The sequence below is a fragment of the Sciurus carolinensis genome, chromosome X (assembly GCF_902686445.1).
Source record: "Sciurus carolinensis chromosome X, mSciCar1.2, whole genome shotgun sequence".
NCBI lineage: Eukaryota > Metazoa > Chordata > Mammalia > Rodentia > Sciuridae > Sciurus > Sciurus carolinensis.
Window position 1 is genome coordinate 110116959 of NC_062232.1, and position 12111 is coordinate 110129069.

Consider the following 12111-nt stretch of genomic DNA (forward strand, 5'->3'; position numbering starts at 1 on the left):
CTCCTGAGTCGCTGGGATTAGCCTTGATTATTGAAAAAACTCTAGATGTATTTCAGAAAGGTTATTCTTTCTACTCTCCCTTCAGAGCCATAAGAGGATTTTCCTTGGATCCTGTGTTCATAACCAGGTTATGAGAACCCAGTGGGGCTCCTGGAGGGCATACCAACAAAAGTGTGGGGGCCCTTCTGAGCCTGTGTGTTTTATGAGTTTCTCACTTAAATTAGTCCACATTCAGCTTTTAGCATTTTTTCAAAATGACCATTTAAATGTTCCTACCATACCACATTATGGCTATATTGGATTCTACTGTACTAAAGCAGATTTCAGTTTTTGGATATTTTTTAATGTGTCTGCCTCTGCAACTTAAGGGATGGTACTTAGCCCTGTAACCTTGATTTTCTGATGAATCCAAGAGAAGTTTTTGGGTTTTAGTTTGTCCAGTTTTTTCATGTTGTAATGACAAGAGTGACAACTTCTAAGTTCTTGGCATCAAGCTAAAACCAGATTTCTGGTATTGTATTTTAATGTCAGTTTCTATATGTTCATTGTTAGTATCTAGAAGTGGGATTGGTTTTTGTGTGTTAATCTTTTGTGTGTTATTCTGTGACTTTGATGAGCTTCCTTATTAGTTCTAAAAGGTTAATTGTTTTGTAGACTACTTGAGATTTTCCATGTAGACAATCATGTCAACTGCAAAGAGTGACAGTTTTATATTTTCCTTTCCACTTTGTATGCATTTTTTTCTTATCTAAATGCAGTGATTGGATTTTCCAACACTATGATGAATAAAAGTGTAGAGAGAAAACATTCTTGCATTTTCCTGAATCTTTGAGGGTAAAGCATTCAGTCTTTTGCCATTAATTATGGTGTTAAGTGTAGGTCTTTTGTAAATGCTTTTTATTATGTTGAGTTTGTGCTTCTCTTAAGGTTGTACTGAGAGTTTTTATCACAAAAGGATATTGGATTTTGTCAAATCCGTTTTACTACATCTATTTATGCAATTATATGATTTTTCTTTTAGCCCGTTGATATGATGAATTACTTTGTTTGATTTTTGTATATTGAGTCTGCTAACATCTGGAATAGAGTCTATGAGCTCATGGTATTTAAGTGATTTTTTTACATTGATGTATTCATGCACACTTTTTAAGAATTTTTGTGCCATTGGATCTGTAGGGTTTTAAAAATACTGTTATCAGGTTTTGGTATCAAGATAATATTGATTTCATAAAATAAGTCACAAATTTTAACTCCTCCTCTGCTTTCTGGAAGAGATTTTGTAGAGTTGATTCTAATTCTTCTTTATATATTTGGTAGATTTATCCAATGAAATCATCTAGGACTACAGATATCTTTTTGTGGGAACACCTAAAATTACAAATTTAATTTCTTTAATGATTATAAAACTACGTATATTACTTATTTCATTTTGGTTGAGTTTGGGGGTTTTCAAGGAATAGGTCCATTTATTCTATGTTGTAGAATTTATAGGCATAAATTTATTTTTAGTATTAACTTATTATCCTGTGAAATTCTGCAGGGTCTATAGAAATATAGTCTGTTTCATTACTGATATTAGTAATATATGTCTTTTCTCTTTTTCTAGTTGTCAGTCTTGCTGGAGATTTATCAATTTTATTGCTCTTTTCAAAGAACCAGCTTTTTGTTTCATTGATTTTTTTCTCTATTCAATTCCTGTTTTCAATTTCATTTATTTCTGCTGGTATCTTTATTATTTCCTCCTCTCTGCTTGCATCTGGTTTATTTTCCTTTGCTTTTTCTAGTTCCTTTGGGTAGATAAAACTTACATTACTGATTTTATCTTTTCTAATGTATATGTTAAGTGCTATGTATTTTCATTTTAGTAGAACTATAATAGGGTGACAGAAATTTTGATATGTTATATTTTCATTTTCATCCAGTTTGATACATTTTTTATATCCCTTGAGATATTCTCACTGACCCACTGTTTAGACAGTTGGTTTAGTTTCCAAGTGTTCTTGAGATCTTTCTGTTATCTTTCAGTTATTGATTCACAGTGCCTTCTGGCTCACCTGTTGTAGGTGACACATATTTGGTCCAGAGGAATAATAATCCTATGTGGGCTACCTTCTGTTGCTAAACTGTCAGGAAATGGCAGGCCTGGGTCACCTTTCTCAGTTCCATGAGAGATCACTGTGTCATGTCTCTGTGGGATCCCAAACCAGTATACCTTTTGCACCTTTCAGAGTTCTATTTGTAAGATTATAGTTGTACTTAGTGTGGAGGAGTTTGGGAAGAAATGTCTATGTGATCTTGTCCTGAGCAGAGGTCTCATTTTTTTAAAACATGATTAAGATACAGTTCCCATGTTGTGCACTTTATCATTTAGAGTGTATAATCAATTTTTTGTCCATGCACAGATTAGTGCAACCATCATCATAATTTAAATTAATACCATCATCACTTCAAAAAGAAATCATTTACCTTTTAGTAGTTATCCTCTATCCCTTCTATCCCCCAAGTCTAAGCTCCCAGCAAATCACTTTCCATTTCTATAGATTTGCCTATTCTGAATACCTTAAGTGGAATGAATGTGTGACCTTTAGTAACTGACTTCTTTCAAATAGCATAATATTTTCAAGATTCATGCTGTACCAGAGTTTCATTACTTTTTAATGCTAAATGATATTTTAGCATTAAAATACGACTATGTCATGTTTAATTTTCATTTACCTAGTAAATAATGGTGTTGGGCATTTTTTTGCATTTTCTTCTACTCTTTGGTCATGTATCTGCTCAAATCTTTTGTCCATTTCTAACTGAGATGTTTGATACAGTGTTGATAGCTCTTTATACAATCTGAATAATTTTGAACAGTCTGTGAACTTAACTTTTATTTTACTGTGTCTTTAGAGGAGCAGAATTTTTTAATTTTAGTGAAATCCAGTTTATCATTTAAAAAATTTTATGGATTTTTGTGTGTGTCTGTGTCATTTCTAAGAAATCTTTGCCTCAAGATCACAAGGCCTCTTTCTTAAGGTTGATGTCAGAGTGAGGAGAAAGGATTATGGTATACAATTTAAGTAAAGTTTCACTCTCAGTGTTGTACAAGTCTCTAAGAGCAAGGGCATTCTTAAATTTTATACCCTAGGCCCCTCATGTTACCCTATTTCCTGCTGTTTTGTCCTAGAAATTTTTATAGTTTCATAACCAATCATTAGTGGGGGACCAAATGGATTGTTTCCACTTTTTTCTATTTATACATATACTGCTGTGAACACTGATGGACAATTTTTTTTTGGAACTTGTTGTTAAACCCAGGGATACTTGACTACTGAGCTACTTTCTCAGCCCTTTTTATTTTTTATTTTGAGACATCGTCTCATTAAGTTGCTGAGGCTGAATTTGAACTTGGGATCCTCCTGCCTCAGCCTCCAGAGTTGCTGGCATTACAGGTGTATGCACCATGCCTGGCTCATGTACAAAATTTTTATATGGAGATTTTTTCATCTATTTTAAGTTACATACCTCAACAGTGGAACTACTGAATCATATAGTGACTCTATGTTAACTTTTTGAGAAAATACCATTTTTTCAAAAGTGACTATACCCCATTACATTTCTGCCAGTAATGTATGAGATTTCAAATTTCTTTTCCTATCTTTTGAGTGTATATATAAAATGTATTTATATTTATTAATCAACCTTATGGAATTGTAAGTTATGTAGAATAAATTGAACCCATTTTACTAGTCCAGTTTAATGGCATAAATCAACCAATTCATTTCAATACTTCCTTATAGAGTTTCCATCATCTTGAAAAGTTCCCTCATGTTTCTTTACAGTGAATACCCTTCTACCTCCAGTTAGTTACTGATTTGCTTTCTATAATTATAGATTCATTTTTCCTCTTCTTGTATTTCATACAAATGGAATTGAATACTATATACTTTTTTGTATGAATATGACTGTTTTTCAGCTTACTGCATTTAAAATTCATCCTTTTTGGTTGAGGATATCAATATTTTGTTCTTTCTTATTGCTGAGTGATATATCATCATATAAATATACCAAAATTTGTGTATTTTTCAGTTGGCCTTTTAGTTGTTTTCAGTTTCTAGTTATTATAAATAAAGCTCCTATAAATATTCATGTACATGTCTTTTGTGGTCTTTCGTTTTCATTTATCTAGGGTGAATTCTTAGTAAATGTATTGCTGACTTTTATGATAAATAGTGTGACTGACCATCCTGGTTTGCCTGGGATTGCCCCAGATTGAGTACTAAAAGTCTCATGTTCCAAGGAACCTAAGAAAACTGGGAAAATTGAACACAGTTATAATTGTAATTTGACTTTATAACGGACTATTAAATTATTTTCTGAAACAGTGACACTGTTCGGCATTTCCATCAGGAAGGCATGAAGGTTGCAGTTACTCTACATCCTGGAAGACACAAGTCCTGGAAGATTTTTGTTTGCTTGTTTTTGTTTTGTTTGTTTCAAAATTAAAGTAATTCTGGATAGTCTTCAGCATGTCATTGCAGTTTTAATTTCCATTTCATTGAAGACTAATGCTTTTGTGCATCTCTGCTTATTAGTAATTTGCATATTTTGTGAAATGTTTATTCGAGCATTTTGTCTATTTCTAAAAATTGATTTTTTTCTAATTCTTTGTAAGAATTTTTATGTGTTCTTAATAGAAGTCTTTTGTCAGGTATGTGCATTGCAAATATTTTCTTCCTATTTGGTCTTTCATTTTATTAATGATGTTTTCCAGATAACAAAATTTGGAATTTAAATAAATATTCCTTTTTTATTTTATAGTTTTTTTTATCTTAGACTACTTTTCCTATCCTGCAATTAAATATATATACTTTGTGTTTTTTCTGTTTTATAATTCTAACATTCATATATAGATCTAAGTTGCATTTCTAGTTAATTTTGTGTAGGATGTTAGGTAAGGCTTAACAGTCACTGATTTCCAATGGATATCTTGTTCCAGCACCATTTGATGAATATACTATTTTCCTTCATTGAATATCCTTAAATTTTTGGTCAAAAGTCAGTAGGCCAGCTGGGTGCAGTGGCTCACTCCTTTAATACTAGCAACTCAGGAAGTTTAGGCAGGAGGTTGGCAACTTTGAGGCTAGCCTCCTCAACTTAGTAAGATACTGTCTCAAAATAAAATGAAAGGGGTTGGGGATGTGGCCTAATGGTAAAGTACCCCTGGGTTCAATTCCCAGTATCAAAAAAGGGTCACTTGACTGTGTATGTGAGTGTATTTTGTATCTTTATTCTTCCATTCATCTATGTTTCTTTTCTTTTTTTTGCGGTACTGTGGATCGAACCCAGGACCTTGTGCTTGCAAAGCAAGCACTCTACCAACTAAGCTATCTCCCCAGCCCTCATCTATGTTTCTATGATCAAACCAATATTATAATGTCTTGCTGACTTTAGTTTTGCAATTATGTTGTGTATATTCTCCAACTTTGTTCTTCTTCTCTCTCTCTCTCTCTTTTTTTTTTGTACTGGAGATTGAACTCAGGGCACTCGAACACTCACTGAGTCACATCCTCAGTCTTTTAAAAATATTTTATTTAGAGACAGGGTCTTGCTGAGTTGCTTAGGGCTTTCCTAAGTTGCTAAGGCTGACTTTGAACTCACAATTCTCCTGCTTCAGCCTCTGGAGCCATTGGAATTGCAGGCCTGCACCACTGTGCCTTCTCCTAGCCTTTTTGAAAAAGTTTGAGACAGGGTCGCACTAAATTGCTGAAACTGGCCTCAAACTTGCGATCCTCCTTCCTCAGTCAGCAGTCACAGGAGTGTCCCACTATGCCCGGTTGGAAATATTTTTTGAATTTTATTTTTCTACTGTACAGTGCTTATATAGAAACTCATCTTATCTTTGAATATTGACATTGTGTCCTGTGACTTATGTAAATTTTTATTCTTTTTATGTTTTAAAGTTTTCATATGATCATTTATAAAATAATGCATATTTCCTCTAAATGAGTGTTTTTCTTCTTTATTTACAATATGTATCATTTTATGAAGTATGTCTTATTATCTTACTGCACTAGATAAGAACTCTAAAAAAATCATACATGGCAGTAGTAAAAGCAGACATTATTGACTTGTTTCCAATTTTTGAAAGAAAGATTTCAGCATTTACTATTAAGTATGATGTAAACTATCAGTTTTCCTTAGATTTGTAGTAGTAGGTTGAGGAAAATACTGTCTATTCTTGGTTTTGTGAAATTTTAAAAAATTATTAATATTGTATTTTTCACATGATATTTTTTCTATATTTGTTGAGACAAAATTTAGTTATTTCCTTTATTATATAAATATGATCAATTGCACCAACTAGTTTTCCAAATTTTAAACCAGCTTTATATATTCAAAATAAATCCCATTTTTCAGGCTGTGTCATTCTTTTATGTATTTTTCATTGAATTTGCTGATATGTTAAAAATTTTTGAATATGTATATGAGAAATATTGGTGGATATTTTTATTTTTAGTAATATTTTTGTCTGATATTTGTTCAGGATAATTTGTCTCCTTAAGAGAATTGAGAAGTGTTCTTCCAATTTGTATTTCCTCAAAGAATTTGAGTAAACTTGATATTATTCCTTTTAGTTTTTGAGAGCATAAACAAAGACATGAGGGCATGTAGGTTTCATTAGGAGAGGGTATTAATTACAAATTCAATTTCTTAAATCAACGTAAACATGATGATCTTTTTCCTTTTTGCATTATTTAAAAAATTGTGTCTTTCAACAGTTTGTCCAATTCATTTCAATTGTCAAATTTACTGGAGCAGAGTTGTTCTTATCCTCCTACTGTTCTTCTAATGCCTGTGTTGTCTTCAGTTACATTCCTTCATTTAGTCCTCATATTTGCAATTTATATTTGGTGTTTCTTTCTACTAACTAGTCTTGCAAGCATTTTATCAATATTTTTAAAGAAAAAACTTTTGTAGTTCCTTTGTTGATTTTTATTATTTGTGTATTTTCTATTTAATTGATTTCCAAGGTTAGTTTTATTATTTCCTTCTTCCTACTCACTTTGGACTTAAATTACTCTTTTTAGCTTAGCCTTTTAGGTTATAAACTAAAATAATCAATTCTAAATATTTTTTCCAACTTAAGCACTCAAAGCAATTTATTTCTTCCTAAGATCTTCTTAAGTATAGTCCACAAATTTTGATATGTCATAGTTTTATTATCATTTAATTCAAAAATTTTCTAATTTTCCTTGTGATTTAATTTTTTGAATTGAGATACTTAAAAGTGGGTTATTGTCTAAATATTCAGAGATTTTCTAAATATCATTCTGTAATGGATTTCTAATTCCCTCATGATTAAATAACATACTGTATATAATTTTCATACTTGCATTTGTTGAGGCCATTTAAATATTGCTCATTTTGTGGTCTATATTGGGGAATGTTTCATGAAGATTTGAAAATAATATGTATTCCTTTCAGTACAGTTCTAGGGTACAATGTTCTCTGAATCTCAATTAGAGTAAGTTGGTTGATTATGGTTTTCCACATCTTCCATAATATTACTGATTTTCTGTCTACTTGTTCTATCAATTACTGAGAGTACTGTTGAAATCTCCAAATGTGTTTTAGATCTGTCTATTTTTCTTTTTAGTTCTTTAATTATTGCTTCATGAAGCCCTGTTACTGGCTAAACACATATTTAGTTGTCTTTACCCTTTGTATGACCGTTTTAATGTGTCTACTTTTATTAATAGAGCCATTCCAGATTTCTTATGCTTGTTTGTGCTAATTTATTTCATCTTTTTACTTTCAATCTATGTGTTCATATTTGAAGGCTAATTTTTGTAGAGAGTATAAAATTAGATTGTTATTTTTATTCAGGCTAAGGTCTGACTTTTGATTGATGTGTTCAGTTCACTTACATTTAATACAGTTATTAATATGGTTGCATTTAAGTCTAGTATCTTTCTCTTTGTTTTCTCTCTTCCCATATTTTCATTTTGCCTTTCCTTGTTTTTTACCTTCTTTTAGGTAAATTTAATATCTTTAATATCTTTTACTATTGAACTTGATCACCACTATTGGCTTATTAGCTCTAACTTTTGAAAAGTATTTTCAAATTGGTCTAGGATTTACAGTAGACATTCTTAATTTAGCACAGCCTGCTTCAAATAACATTTTACCATTCTATATGTAACATAAAGAATTTAAACAGTCTACTACTCATGAACAAATAAGTAACAACAAATCCCATCATTACATACAACTATAAAGCACCAATAAAAATGAAAACAAAAGAACAAAAAAAACAACCCGATGCACTACTTTTCTCCTCCCTGGTCTTTGTAATGTTATTGCCATATAATGTATTTCTACATATGTAATATACTTGAAAAGATGCTATTACTAATTTTGAGTTAAACAGGAAATTATCCTCATAAAAATACACAAGAGGAAAGTCTTTTTGCATACTCTTGTATTTATTATTCCCAGTGTGCTTCATTTCTTTATGTAGAATTTAATTTCATAGTGGATTCACATTCCTTCAGTCTAAAAAACTTCATTTGTTATTTCTTACAGTGCAGATGTGCTGGTGATAAATGTTCTCACATTTTTTTTGTGTAAAAATGTCTTTATTTTGTTTTCATCATTGGATGATATTTTCACTAAATATTGAATTCTGTTTTGAGTGTGCAATTTTCTCTTGGTACTTTATTCCATTATTGGGTTCCATTGTTAATTATATTTCAAAAACTATTCCCTTTTTTCCCCTCATGGATCTATTATCTTTTTCCATAGCTGAATTTAAAACTTTCTCTTTATTATTGCTGTTCAGCAATTTGATTATTATTTATCTTGGTTTGGTTTTCCTTTATGTACATTGAGTTTTTTGTTTTGTTTTCATACTGGGAATTAAATCTAGGTGCACTTAATCACTGAGATACATTCCCAGCTCTTTTTATTTTTTTATTTTAAAACAGGGTCTCACTAAGTTGCTGAGGCTGGCCCCCAACTTGTGATCCTCCTGCCTCAGCCTCTGGAGCCACTAGAATTGAAGGTTTGTGCCACCATGCCTGGCTTCCATTGAGTTTTTAAAGAATTTGTTCTAATTAGTTATACATGACAGCAGAATGCATTTCGATTCATTGTACATGAATGGAGCACAACTTTTCATTTCTCTGGCTGTACGTGATGTAGAGTCACACCATTCGTGTGATTATACATGTATCTGGGGTAATGATGTCCATCTCATTCCACCATCTTTCCCACCCCAATGACCCCTCTCCATTGAGTTTTTTTTTTTAGTTGTAGGTGGACATAATACCTTTATTTTTTTTTAATGTGGTGCTAAGCATGGAACCCAGGGCTCACATGTGCTAGGTGAGCACTCTACCACTGAGGCACACCCCAGTCCCTCTATTGAGTTTTGATGGATTTATATTTTCAGTGGATTTGGAACACTTCAGGTCATTATTTATTCAAATATTTTTCTGTCCCACTCTTCCATTTGTGGGCTCAAATTTTACATAAGATTCTGAAAGTCACTGAGGTTCTGTTTCTTACTTAGCCTTTCCTTAAGATTCACTTTGCTTCATTCTTTTTTCTTTGAAATCACAATTCACCACTGTCATCCTATATCTAAAGCATTGTTTCATATATTTTAAGTACTTTTCTACATTTTTATGGTGGGCCGACTAGTCTTCTGCATGTTACTCTGCACAACTGGGACAGTCATTATATTTTCTTTTCTTCTACTGGTGTCTTAATAAGCAGAAATATTTCATTTGATTAAATCCAATATGCCATCTCAGTAATTCTACTGTTACTCTTTTATGTTTTCTGTCTATTCTATCTCAATATGTATGAAGTTATTTTCTTATATTTTCTTCCATAAGCATTATAGTTTTAAAACTTTCCATATTTAGGTCTGTGCTCACCTTGAATTAATTTTTTATTTGGTGTGAGATAGAGGTAATGTTTGATTTATTTTTCTATGCAGATATCCAGCATCATTTGTTGAAAACTTTCTTTTCTTCATTGAATTGCCTTTATGTCATTTTAGAAAAGCAATAGCTTTTATATGTTTGGATTTGTTTATGTGCTTTCTCTTCTGTTTTGTTGATATACATGTTTATTCTTAGGTCTGTACCACATTGTCTTGTTTCCTGCAATTTAATGTTAACACTTAAAATGTGTTAGATGAACTCCTCCAACTGTGTTTTCTTTCTTTTTTTTTTTTTTTTAAATAAAACTCTCTTTTGGCTATTTAGTTTCTTTTATTTTTTTCATATAAATTTTAAATTAGCTTTTCATTATCTGCAACAAAATCTGATGGGATTTTTATTGTAATTATATTATCTCTATAGGTCAATTTGGATAGAGTTAAAATCTTGATATTGAGATATACAGTTGATGACAAGTGTTTGCCTTTCCATTCATTTTCATCTTCTTCAATTTCTCTCACCAATGGGTTATAATTTTAAGTGTAGAGGTCTTGAATATTTTTCTTAAAAGTTATTCCTAATTATTATATCATTTTGTCTCATTATACATGACATTTTAAATTCCTTTTCCTAATTAAAAAAAATGTTTCATGGCTCATATATAGAAATGTAATTGGTTTTTGCATATTGATCTTGTGTCATACACCCTTTTAAATTTACTTAATAGTTCTAGGGTTGTTTTTGTAGCTTTTCTTGTAGATTCCTTGGGATTTTTTTGAATATACACTCATCCATGAATCATCTATGAATAATGACAATTTCACCATTTTCCCTCTAATCGTTAGAACTTTGACTAATTTTTTTTTGCCTATTTAACTAGTTAAGAATTCAGGTACATTATGGAATACAAGTAGTGAAAATTGATTTCATTGTGTTTTTCTTAAATTCAAGAAAGCAATGAAGTGGCTTCAGGTGTGTTCAATGGTTAGAGTACTTGCTTGGCATGCATGAGGCACTGGGTTAGATTCTCAGTGCTGAAAAAAAAACAGTGAAGATGTCACCATTAAGGTGATATTAAGTGTAGGGTGTTTTTTTGTTTTTAGTTTTTATTGGTTCTTTTTAGTTATATATAACATTAGGATTCATTTGGACATAACTATAAACACATGGAATATAATTTGCTCTCAGCCCCCAGTACTTCCCCTCTGCCTCTTCCTGTTCCCTTCCCTCTGCTCAACTGTAGGTTTTTGATAGATAACCTTTATCACATTCACATTGAGGAAGTTCCTTTCAATTTACTAGTTTTTTTCAGATTTTACAATGAATAGATTTTGGATTTTGTCAAATATCTTTTTCTGCACTATTATGCATTTTTCTCATTTTTCCTTTTAATATGCTAAACTGAATTGAGACTGACATTCATACAGTTCACTGATTTTACTCAGATTTCTCCAGTATTAATTGTACTCACATTGTGTTGCCTTCTATAAAATGTTAGGTGTGTGTAGGGTCATGTATCTACTACCAGAGTCAAGATACATATCAGTTTCATCACCATAAGTGTACCTCCTCAGTCACAGCTGCTTCCCTCCTGCTATAATCCCTTTGTCCCTAATCTCCAGCAACTACTCATTTGCTCATTATTTTAAAAATGTTTTATAAATAGAATCATATTTCTATCAATTATTGGATTGCTAGCTTATAAGTATTGATAGGCTATGCATTTTTGTTGCTGAGTATATTGTATCACGGTTTATTCAACCTGTTGAAGAACATCTGGACTCTTTCCAGTTTGGGGCTATTATGAATGAAACTCTTATGAATATCCTGGTGACTTTTCAGCACATGTATGTCTTCAATTCTCTGAGTTAAATGCCCAGAAATGTGGAAATGCTGGGTCAGATAGCAGTCATATGCTAAGTTTTCTAGTATGTTAAGTTTTCTAAGAAACTGCCAGATTTTCCAGAAGAGCTATTATAAGTTGAATTGTAGACCCCTAAATTCATATAATGAAATTGTTGCTCCCTACTAACTCAGAATGTGATCTAACTTGGAGATAGGCTCATTACAGCATAAATCAAATTAAAATGTGTCATTAGAGTGAACCTTAATCCAACATGACTTGTATCCTTACAGAAAGGGGATATTTGTATTTTGTAAAAAATTATCATAT